The sequence below is a fragment of the Phacochoerus africanus genome, chromosome 8 (assembly GCF_016906955.1).
Source record: "Phacochoerus africanus isolate WHEZ1 chromosome 8, ROS_Pafr_v1, whole genome shotgun sequence".
NCBI lineage: Eukaryota > Metazoa > Chordata > Mammalia > Artiodactyla > Suidae > Phacochoerus > Phacochoerus africanus.
In genome coordinates this window covers 118,122,745-118,135,129 of record NC_062551.1, presented here as the reverse complement: position 1 = coordinate 118,135,129, position 12,385 = coordinate 118,122,745, and the positions used below count along the sequence as shown (strand labels likewise).

General features: G+C 36.7%; 1 protein-coding gene across 20 annotated transcripts in view; it reads right to left on the bottom strand.

The window, feature by feature from the left end:
• Window positions 1-12,385, bottom strand: part of DTNA (dystrobrevin alpha) — a 424,974-nt gene that overhangs the window by 182,426 nt on the left and 230,163 nt on the right. Inside the window, exon 1 of one of the 20 annotated variants that reach the window (XM_047794109.1) lies at window positions 5,603-5,764. The exons of 18 other annotated variants lie outside the window; for them this stretch is intronic. The gene's annotated coding sequence lies outside the window, so the exon portion shown is untranslated. Of the gene's footprint in view, window positions 1-5,602; window positions 5,765-12,385 lie in introns of those variants that run through there. One more of the 20 variants, XM_047794111.1, reaches the window with a different exon arrangement.

Genomic DNA, 12,385 nt, shown 5'->3' with positions numbered 1-12,385 from the left:
TACCCAAAGCAATCTACAGATTCAATGCAATCCCTATCAAATCACCCATGACATTTTTCACAGAACTAGAACAAACAATCCAAACATTTATATGGAACCACAAAAGACCCAGAATCGCCCAAGCAATCCTGAGAAACAAAAACCAAGCAGGAGGCATAACTCTCCCAGACTTCAAGAAATACTACAAAGCCACAGTCATCCAAACAGTGTGGGACTGGTATCAAAACAGACAGACAGACCAATGGAACAGAATATAGAGAATCTGGAAATAAGCCCTGACACCTATGGTCAATTCATCTTTGACAAGGGAGGCAAGAACATCAAATGGGAAAAAGAAAGTCTATTCAGCAAGCATTGCTGGGAAACCTGGACAGCTGCATGCAAAGCAATGAAACGAGAACACACCCTCACACCATGCACCAAAATAAACTCCAAATGGCTGAAAGACTAAATATACGACAGGACACCATCAAACTCCTAGAAGAAAACATAGGCAAAACACTCTCTGACATCAACATCATGAATATTTTCTCAGGTCAGTCCCCCAAAGCAATAGAAATTAGAGCAAAAATAAACCCATGGGACCTCATCAAACTGAAAAGCTTTTGCACAGCAAAGGAAACCAAAAAGAAAACAAAAAGACAACTTACAGAATGGGAGAAAATAGTTTCAAATGATGCAACCGACAAGGACTTAATCTCTAGAATATATAAGCACAGAGGTTTTTTAGGGCAGTGAAAATACTCTGTGTATTGTAACAGTGGATATGTATATCCAGTGGATATATACCTTTGTCCAAACTTATAGAACGTACAACACCAAGAGTGAATCCTAAAGTGAACTATGAACTTTGGGTGATTATTATGTGTCAATATTGGTTCATCCTTAGTAAAAAAATTTTTTGTACAATTCTAGTGAGTGATGTTGATAATGGTGGAGGCTATCCCAGTGGGGGAAGGGGGAGTGTATGGGGAATCTCTGTACACCCCCTTAATTTTGTTGCTAACCTAAAACTGCACTAAAAAATTGTCTCAAAATCATTAGTGTTGTTCTCATTCTTTTTGATTTAAGAGACCTCATTGTATATGACAGATACTCAACTTTTCTCTTTCATGTGCGATGCAAATATTGATTCTAGTTTGCTAGTTGTCTTTTGATATTGCTTATAGCATTTTCCAAAAGTAATAATTTTTCATGTAACCATTCATTTATGGCTTCTGCCTTTGAAGAAATACTTCTCTATCTCAAGTCCTATATTTTCTTCTTCTACTTTGATGAATTCACATTTTATTTATTTATTTATTTATTTATTTATTTATTTATTTACTTATTTATTTATTTTGCTTTTTAGGGCCATACCTGCAGCGTCTGGAAGTTCCCAGGCTAGGGATCAAATTAAAGCTACAGCTGCCAGCCCAGCCTATGCCACAGCCACAGCAACGTGGGATCTGAGCAACCTACACCAGAGCTCACGACAATGCTGGATCATTAACCCACTGAGTGGGGCCAGGGATTGAACCTGCAGCCTCATGGGTACTAGTTGGGTTTGTTTCCACTGAGCCATGAAAGGAACTCTGGGTCTACATTTTATAATGGAATTGCCCATCGATCATTAATCTGCTTTTTCTTTTTTCCCATGTGAGTGGAGGCAGAGGAAGTGGTTTTTCTGAGTATAATTTTTCCCCAAATGAACCCAAATTAATAAGTTTCGGACATCAAATATCATTATTTAAGACAAATAATTTAAAAATTTAGATGATAATTAAATCATCTAAATGATATCAATAATGAACATTTTATAATGTGCATGAGAGGTAGAGGGGAATTATAATATCATTCTAAATTATTTTAAGCTAATATTAGCATGGAAGTGAAACCAGTTGATTGTACCTTTTTACATATTAAAAATGTAACAAATTGTTCATTCCTAGTAATATGTTTACTCTTTTCCTATCAGATACTGGCTCACATATTGTACAATTCTGGTAAGTTCAATTATTATTGATGAAAGCCTCTATTGCTTATTGAACAAAGTCAACATCCTTTACAATAAGCTCTGAGAAGAACATAACGAGCACATGTACTGTTAGTGACTTGTAAATGCTATTAATAGAATTAAGGTTGGGAGTAAATATCTGAACATCATACCACCTATTAGGAATTTCCAATTTCTTTCTAAAAACATTGGCCTCTGACTACATACTGAGCACAGAGCTTTCTAATGAAGTCTCTTTCTTTCTGAATTAATCATTATTGCTATTAACATCATCATGGTCATGAGACCATTACTTTTTTTCATTTGAAATATTTGAGAATATTTTTAAAAGAGTCCAATTCTTTTCATACAAAAAAAAATCACCTGGTTGTCAATTAAAAAATCCACTTTAATAAAGTCATAGGTTTAAAAATAGCACCTCTTAAAAGGGGAATATCTAGCTGATACTGTCATCATTCATTGTCTTGATCTTCATCTATTTCAGAAACAGTACCTTGAGGTCCAAAAATTATCATTAGTTTTATTAAAGAGGTTATAATAATCAATATGATTCTTCTTTACCATGACTGTTGAACATCTATCTCCTTAGTAGAGGTAATTGTTTACAGGTAATTAGCTATCTGTCTGAGAGGCTAGGGAATTCTAGAAATTAGAGCTAAAATATTAAGAAACACTCCTATTCACTCAAAATTAACAATAAAGTGTGATTAAATAAGGGTTGACAAAAACATCTCTGAAAAACTTTGAAGTTAAGGCAAGAACATCAAAACTTATCTCACTTCCTAAGAATGTAAGTATCACATCAATTCCAAAAGGAGGTTCCATATAGCTATTATGGAAAACAGTGTGGAAGTTTCTAAAAAACTTGAAAATAAAGCTACCATATGATCCAGCAATCCCTCTTCTGAGTGGATTTCCCAAAGGAAATTAAATCTGCACTGGAAGAGGCATCTGTGCTCCCATGTGCACTGCAGCATTATTCACAATAACCAAGATAAGGAAACAAATTAAGTGTCTGATGAATGGATAAAGAAATTGTGGCTTATAGATGCAACGGAGTATTATTCAGCCTTAAAAAAGAGGAAGATTCTGCCATTTGTGACAAAATAGATGAACCTGGAAGACATTATATTAATGAAATAAGCCAGACACAGAAAGGACTGTATAATTTCACTTATATGAGGAATCTAAACAAGGTGAATGCACCGAAGCAGAGATTAGAACAATGGCTACCAGGGAGTGAGGGAAACAGGGAGATATTGTCTAAGGGTACAAGGCAGGATGAACTAGTCTAGAGATCTAATGCACAGCCTAGTGGCTACAGTTACTAATTCTGTATATTTTATAATACCAATTTGCTAAGAGAGTAGATGTCAGGTGCCCTCATCACACACACAAAATGGTAAATGGTGGAGGTGGCTATGTCAATTCACTTGACTGTAGTAATCATTTCACTACATGTTTGTACATCAAATTATGCTGTATACCTTAAATATATAAGATTCTGATTAAAAAAAATAAAATTTCAAAGGTGCTTCCATCTTACGGGCCTCCCAGTTACTCTAACCTTGAAATTCGACATGTGCATATGACCTTGTGTCAGGTGCATAAAGTCACAGAAAGGGGGTATATATTGATTTTTACATACTTTTAGCTCTAATGTCTAAGCTAGCTGATACCTTAGCCCAAACAGTGACTAAAACAAATTCAACTATAGGAATGTGTTTTCACTTCAGTTAATAAAAAGGAACTATCCATGTTTTACTATGTAGTGGAAACATAGGATAGTGGAATGCTAGCAAATTCCATCTCACCCACGCTACACTATCTCTCTTCTTTTGTATATAGAGGTTTATTTAACACATTCTTGTGCCCAGTGAAAGAAGAAAGCTTGGTTAAGCATTCACATTTTTATCTTTACTTTTTGTCTACCTTCCTTTCCTTGTGTCTTCTCTCTGTGTCTTTCTCTCTTCCCCTTTCTACCTCGGGTACTACCAGGATTGAGAATTTCGCACTTTAAAATATCTTAACAGGTACTATCTTTCACTTGGTGACTTCCGATTTTTGGTAATAGGTAACTATTATTTTTGAGTAATCACAGCTTAGGCTTGTGAAAATATTTTGATTCAGAGCACATGCCCATACCTTGTTCTATATTCAAAGCAACCAAAGGAAAAAAGAAAGAAAATTTGATTACAAGCATGGACATTTTACAGATGTTACAAATGTGCTATTATAATGCTTTTTATATTTGTTATCATGGAAATAGTTCCCCTTATTTGCAGTCATCACAAAAAATTTGTTCTGAATAATGACGACTCCTTGCTCAAATTTATAAGACAGCCTGACTGTATGAAAACTAGAGAGACTAAGAAAATAGCAAGGAAAATCACAAAGCATAAACAACTTTAAAACAATCTAAGTGTCCCTTTTTGAAGAAAGAGTGGTATATGACTAACCTTTGGATAATTGATTGGCTTTTATCCCACTCAGAGCCAATTAGTGGCAAATAAATTGCTTTCATCTAAGAAAGTATTTTTACAACCCTCTCCTATATGAAAACACTCCAGTGAATACTGGACAGCGAATATACGCGAATAACGATGGGTTCTACTACTGTTTAGTTAGGTTTTCTCTCTGAAGCTGTTCCAACAGACGAAAAGTTGCCTAGGTCAGCTCTTAACTAAAAAATGAAAGTAAACCCTAATGTCTTATGAGAAAGCTAAACATTGCACATCAGCAGAAACCACAAACAAGAAACCAAAGCCGGTTATTCAAAAAGAAATTGTCTTCCTCTTTCACTTGCTCTGCGCATACCAAAGCCTCCCCTTTCGAAGCAAGCTGCTAGGGTGCTAAGTAAGCAATGCAAAGAGGAGGCTCCCATGCTCTGGGAATTGATGCTTCGCGGAGCCACACCGAATTGTTTACATTCGCTCTCACCAGCCTCCAAGCAGAAGAGCTCATTTTCTACTACCCCGTATTGTATTTACTTTTATTTTTAAATCCTCAAAGACACAGACGACCACAAGGTCTGAAAGGATGGAGTATTCATGGAAATTAAATCTGTTGTAAAAATTATAGATAAAACCAAACTCTTCATGATGGATGAGGCTGGTAGTAATAGGAAGAAAGGAATAGAAGCCCAGATAAAATAAATCCACTGAGTAACATGCTGGAGAACTTCTGCTTCATTTAATACAAGAGACAAGCAGCGCTGGACCAATGCCACTCATAAGGTGTCCTCTAAGAAAAGTGGACTATTTTCAAAGAAGAAAACAAGGAAATACTTTGCTCGGTTTTACACTGATCCGAAGACGCTAATTACAGCATTCTTGTTACTTCCTTTCCAGTTTTCCTTCCTGTATTTGCACACACCCCCTCACCCACACTTCGTTAGAACCATAAAAATTCACAGCGTTTCAGACTTTCAGATTAAAAACAGATGAAATTGGAGGTGGGGGCGTTGGGGTAGGGGAGACAGAAGAAATTTGTCCTGTGCCCATGTCGGGGTGGGGGTGGAGGTGACAGTGAAATTCTACCCGACAAGTTATGCCACTGCAACAGAAGAAATAAGAGGCCAGTTTCGTAGATTCAATTGAACCTTACCTGGTTTTGTAGTGAAACGCAGCAACATGCCCCTAATTCTTCCTCTAAAGTACTACATAAGGTGAAAGCTATAGTATTTGACCTTACACATTTCCGCAGAAGAAACTCCAAAGTAACCTTTAACTTCAATAAAACGCTGTGTTCATTCTTCCCCCTTGTGCTCAACACAGAGCAATCTAATACACCTCATCATGTGGTCCGTTACCATGGTAGCGATGAATCCAGCTGCTGAAATACAAAAGACTGACAAAAAGTTGCTTTTTCCCCTCCACCCACCCTGACAAAGTCAGATTTTTTTTTTTCTGTGTGACAAGTCTAATTTGAATATGTTTCTGTTGCTGACTCAACTTCATGAACAAGGAAAAAAGAAAAAGAAAAATGAATAACAGAGATAAAAAGCATAAAAGGGCTCTCAGAACATTAAAACTGACTATTGAAACACTTATATGGATTTTTAAGTTGCCACTAATTCCTTGAAATACTGACCATTATCTACTATGTCTGCCAACCAAATATTTTGAAATGCCAGCTACTAACTTAATAGGAAGTGCAGCATTAATCTCTTAGCATATGGAAAAATATTTTTAAAAATACATTAAATGATTCAGTCACCACAGATTCTGAAAACATTATATTAGTATATAAAGGACTAGTCTCAAAGTACTTTTCTAGGGCAAACTTCTAGTCACAGCTCAGAGGTGGGAGATAAAATTCTTTATTTTCTTTTCATCAAAACCCTGTGTTTAACTGTTATTTAAACAGATCAGATTTCAGTTGTATTTAAAGTGCTAATAGATTTGGATCTGTGGTGACACAGCCCACAAGAACCAAACAAATTATATTTGTGGGCTCTTTATTAGGGGTAGAGATTTTGGAGTTGGGGCAATAACAATTTCGAAGAATCCTGGGACCCCCAAACCAATGGCTACATAATTAAGATGTAAAGAGTCACCTTCATTTTACTCCCAGTACTTTAAGGAAGGCTGATGAAGGGAGTCTTGGGCCACTGGGGCCTCACCTCACTTCATCCGCTGTTCCTCCCTCTTCCACCAAGGACCTCGTTCAATGATATCCCGTGCTTTGCTTCCAGCCACTGACTGCTTTGTCTCCTAGGCCTTGCAGTGTCCCCTCACTGCTTCTGCAGCCTTGCTACTTCACAAATTTGCCTTTTGGCTCATAATAATTTGTTTGTGTATCTATCTTCTCTCTTTAGATATGGACACTCCTAGGAAGGGAATATGGTGTTTTATTCATCTTTTTATTTTATTTATTTATTTATTTATTTATTTATTTTTTGCTATTTCTTGGGCCGCTCCTGCGGCATATGGAGGTTCCCAGGCTAGGGGTCGAATCGGAGCTGTAGCTGCCGGCCTACGCCAGAGCCACAGCAACGCAGGATCCGAGCAGTGTCTGCAACCTACACCACAACTCACGGCAATGCCGGTTCATTAACCCACTGAGCAAGGGCAGGGACCGAACCCGCAACCTCATGGTTCCTAGTCGGATTCGTTAACCACTGCGCCACGACAGGAACTCCCTATTCATCTTTTTAAAAAAACTGATGGATGGTTAATCTACAATGTTGTGTTACTCTCAATATACAGCAAAGCGATTCCTGTTTTCATATATGTATTTTATATATATATTCCTTTTCTGATTCTTTTCCATTGTAGGTTACTACAAGATATTGAGTATAGTCCCCTGTACTATATAGTAGGTCCTTGTTGTTTACCTATTCTATATAGTCGTGTGCATCTATTAATCCCCAAATCCCTAATTTTTCACTCTCCCCTTTCCCCTTTGGTAACCATAAATTTATTTTCCATGTCTGTGTCTCTATTTCTGTTTTGTAAATAAGTTCACTTGTGTGATTTTTTTTTTTTAGATTCCACAGATAAATGACATCATACGATATTTGTCTTTCTGTCTGATTTACTTCACTTAGTATGATAATCTCCAGGTCCATCTATGTTGCTGAAAATGGAGTTATTTTATTATTTTTATTTATTTATTTAATTTTTTATTACTCAAATGAATTTATCACATCTGTAGTTGTATAATGATCATAACAATCCAATTTCACAGGATTTCCTTTTTATGGCTGAATAATATTCTGATATATATATCCCATCTGATATATATATCCCATCTTCTTTATCCGTTCATCTGTTGATGGACACTTAGGTTGCTTCCATGTCTTGACTACTGTAAATAGTGTTGTTAGTACATTGGCAAGCATGTATCTTTTCAAATTAGAGTTTTCTCTGGATATGTGCCCAGGAGTGGGATTGCAGGATCATGGGGTAACTATTTTTTGTTTTTCAAGAAATCTCTGTACTATTCTCCATAGTGGCTGCACCAGTTTACACTCCTACTATCAGTGTGGGAGGGTTCCTTTTTCTCCATGCCCTCTCCAGCATTTATTATTTGCAGACTTTTTTTTTTTGTGTGAGTGTGTGTGTCTTTTTTGTCATTTCTAGAGCTGCTCCTGCTGCATATGGAGGTTCCCAGGCTAGGGGTCTAACCGGAGCTATAGCTGCCGGCCTACGCTAGAGCCACAGCAATGCCAGATCTGAGCCGCGTCTGCAACCTACACCACAGCTCACAGCAACACCGGATCCTTAACCCACTGAGCAAGGCCAGGGATCAAACCCGCAACCTCATGGTTCCTAGTCGGATTCGTTAACCACTGCACCACGACAGGAACTCCTATTCGCAGACTTTTTAATGATGGTCATTCTGACCAGTGCGAGGCAATACCTCATTGTAGCTTTGATTTACATCTCTAATAATTAGTGATACTGTGCATCTTTTCATGCATGACTTATCTTTCTATACCAAGTAACTAGCCACTGTTTTGGCACAGTGGAGGGCTCGGTGGCTGTTTCTTGAATGGATACAGCAGGAAATGAATGTTTTATATTAGTGCAGTGGAGGAAACCTCGGCTCCTCCAACACTGTGTTCAAAGTTAAACCTGTGGTTAAACCCTTAAGGGGACTGCACAAATTTTCCCTTGATATTCCACACTGAAAAGGAGTCAGGCAAGAGGAACTCAGTGCTTTTAAGAAGATCAGCCGTGGAGCCACCCAGACATGGGTGTGTAACCCGGCTCACACCCATGCTAGTCTGTGATCCTAGGATAGATTACGTCACCTCTCTAAATTCGGGTTACTCTCCTGTAAAGTCCCTATGTTAAAGAGTTACGAAAAAGGATTAAATAAGATAGTTCAAGGGAAGCAGGATGCACTGAGCTTAAAATATACTAAATGCTTAACAAATCATTTCTAGTACTATTTAGTAAAGCTGTTTATGGTTTTTGAAGAAGAGGGATGAGAAAGCTCACTGATACCTCACTTTCTTTTGCTGATAAAACTGTCATTTTCAACCAGATACACAATATCAATCATTTGCTTCCTAGTATAAGTTTGGGTAATGACACAGCATGAATATAGAGATCATTTCAGGCAAATACTTAGGGTTGTTTGTTCCTCCCTACAAACCGTCTAGAGGGGAATAACCAGTCTGAAAATTATATGCAATCCCAGTGCAAAATCAACTGTGGGAAGAGTGTTAAACTTGGTAGTCAATTAAGATTTATTTAATATGAAAGAAAAACACATGAAGGAAAACAGTTTATGTTGATACTTATATTGGATTCTCAAGAAATGCTCCGTATATTATTTATGAGTGATTTTTTTTTTTTCAAATTAAAACAGGGTAGAAAGAACTTTTATCACAAAGAGCTCCAGATCAGAAATTATACACATAGATCACATTTTAAACAATTTATCAATGTTGGAGTAAGTAGTCCTTAAAAGGTCACCTTGATCTGTAACAAGGGCTGTAAACTGCTCACCAATTCAGACTTTTAGCTGGGTTTTTTTTTTTTTTCTCCACAGTCATCTAACTCAGGAAATTACCTGACACCAAAGCCAACTGCACTGGAAAATTAGCATCAAAATCCCTTTGAAGACATATAGTGCAAAGAAGCAGCCAGGGGTTAAAAAAAAAAAAGTGAGAGGGAAAAAAACTTCCATTTCAGGAAGTTGCCAGAAAGAATAAAATGAATGTTGCACACAGTGAGATTTCTCTAACGTTGGGGGAAAAAAAAAAACCTACAAACAAATCGGTAGAGAGGATTAAAATAGCTTTGGCACTGTTACAACTCTGAAAAATCCTTAAGTGTTGTGTAGCGTGATGACACCATCCAATAAAGCATGTAACGGAGGCGGGGACAGGCAAACAGGCCAGAAGTGCCTCCACTGGAAAATCAGCACCCCCTAATCCTCTGCAGGACAGCTGATGAAGAAGAAACTAATAGAATCACAATTTGAATAATTCATAACTCTTCTCATGTGTGGCTGTGTGAACAGAAACTCATCGCTGGCATTCATTTTTTGGGAAGTCTCTATTGCGTGCCTTTTTTTTTTTCCTCCCACAGATTGGTTACAGTATTGAATTGTTCTTCATTTTCTAAATTTAAGATCCTGTTGTTAATCTAGTTAATGTGTACTGCCACCACAGCATTTAATATGATTAGCCAACATCCTTTGTGAGGTATTAAAGTGACTTGTTTGAGTCTCTCTCTAAGATGTCAGTATATTTGGTGCCATGACGTTTTAACGTTTTGCAAATGTTAAGATTAACCTCTCCCTCAGTGTGAACAAAATTTGTAACATAATCTGTGCTGTTGTGACCCACTTAATTTTATATGAAGAATTCAATCACCGAAAGAGAAACAGTTTTTTTTTGTGACATCATGCTACAGAATGTACGCCAGGAAGTCAGATTTGCCAAGCCCTGGGCCGGAGACATGAGAGGGAGTTTACAAGGTTATTTGCTTCACTGCTTTCACTGCTCTCTCTTCAGACGGGAGGGCACCTAATTTCCCACAAACTTGAGGTAACAACATGGGCTCAGAGGTCAGGAGCTTGAATTAAGCAGCCTGGCTACAAAAAACCGGCTGCTAACGTCAATGAAATTAAAACAAGACAAAATGATTTGAACCTCAGCAAAGGTGATTTTTTTTTTCAGGTCATATTTTAAAACTGTTATTTATTTTATAATACCACAAAGTGCTTCATTGGTAGGGTGCTGGCTTAAATCAAGTAAGAAAACTTAAGAGCAAAAGAAAAAAGATTGTGATCTAGTGAACAATTTTTGCAAGCACAGAGTTTCTTGGGCTGCTTTGAGCAGCTGACCTAAAAAATATTAATCAGATTAGTATCTATTCTATTCATGAAAATTCCTTATGAAAGAATGACTACTTCAATTTATATAACTCAATATCAAGATATTCTATTTTACCCTTAAGATATTTCCAAAACAGGCACTCCTCTTTTGTATTGTATTTATGTTGCTATAAATAATAAAGATTTGTGTTTTTCTACTATCGACACATCACAAAAAATGTGTTTTTAAATATTTGCACTTAAATAGCACTGTGAAATTGATGGTCACTTATCCTAAAGATAACTTCCTATAAACCTGGAATCATTTTGCCCTACTCAAACAAATTTATTCCCAAACTTCTGTTTGTGTGTTTTTCATCTCTTTGAAACTCATAATTACACAGTTATATTCCGGATTTTTCCAGAATAAGTTTTGGTCTTCAAACTTAATAATAAAAAGTTACACTTGTCTGTTTTCCCACTAAAAGGTGATACTACATGTCTAATATAGAGAAGTTTAAAAATGTGATGTATGAAATAACCTTAAACCACGCAAGTTCAACTATCTGAGGTAACCAATACTGACATTTTGATGTATTTCTTTAATTTGCATATTAAAAATCTTGGGTACTTTTGAATACTTCTTTCTTTGCTTAATAAAAGACATGTAAAATAAGCATGGTATTATATATTCTTTGAAAACATTTTGAAATAGTTGCATAAAATTCTTCTATTTGGATGTATCAGAGTTTATTTAACTATCTGGTTTTTAAATAAATGTTTAATCTTTCCTGGTTTCTCATTATAAAGCGATATACCTTTGTATATAAACTTTGGATTATATCTTGGGCTATTTCCTTAGAATAGATTTTTGTGGAGGAGGAGAGATTATTGGGTTTAAAAAAAATCTAAGCATAGAATTTTTGGATCCAGACATATGATTTGGTATAATACTTCCTTTTACTGAAAATTGAGATTCAGCGAGGTGCAAGAGCTGGCTCAAAGTTCTACCACGAATTCTTCTGGTGCTGGAACAGAAACTGGGGTTCTTTGTGAGTCCACTTAGCTTTCTGTAATTTCACCATGCTGATTCTAAATGACACTTCATCTCTGAGATGCTCCCTCCCAAGGTACCATCTGTGAAACTCCACGAATGTACTAGGAGCCCAAGGCAGCAATGGGAGGTATTTGGCAATGGGTGATACTGGGTTTTCTTTTCTTTTCTTTTCTTTTTTTTTTTTTTGGTTTGGTTTTATTTTTTCTGTCAGGGCCAATCCACACAGCAGTATCTCTAAAGCCACCTTCCAATGATTGCAAAGTAGAATGGATACTGAAAAGAAGCATATATTCTCCCAGACTAAAATCTGTCCTGAGAACAAGACGGAGGAGGATTCCAAGAGAACTGAGAAGACTCATAAACTCAGTAAGTTCGAATTGGTATAAAATTAGGCAGAGTTCTTTGATGGTATCTGAGTTCTTCTATGGTTTTGTATAAAAGAAGAGCTGTATGATTCCAGTGACAGATTATCAGGTAACTCATGGGGGGAGGGGGATAAATGTGTGTCTGGTCCTTGACAGTCTCATAACCTGTACATTCAGTTATGTTTGCAC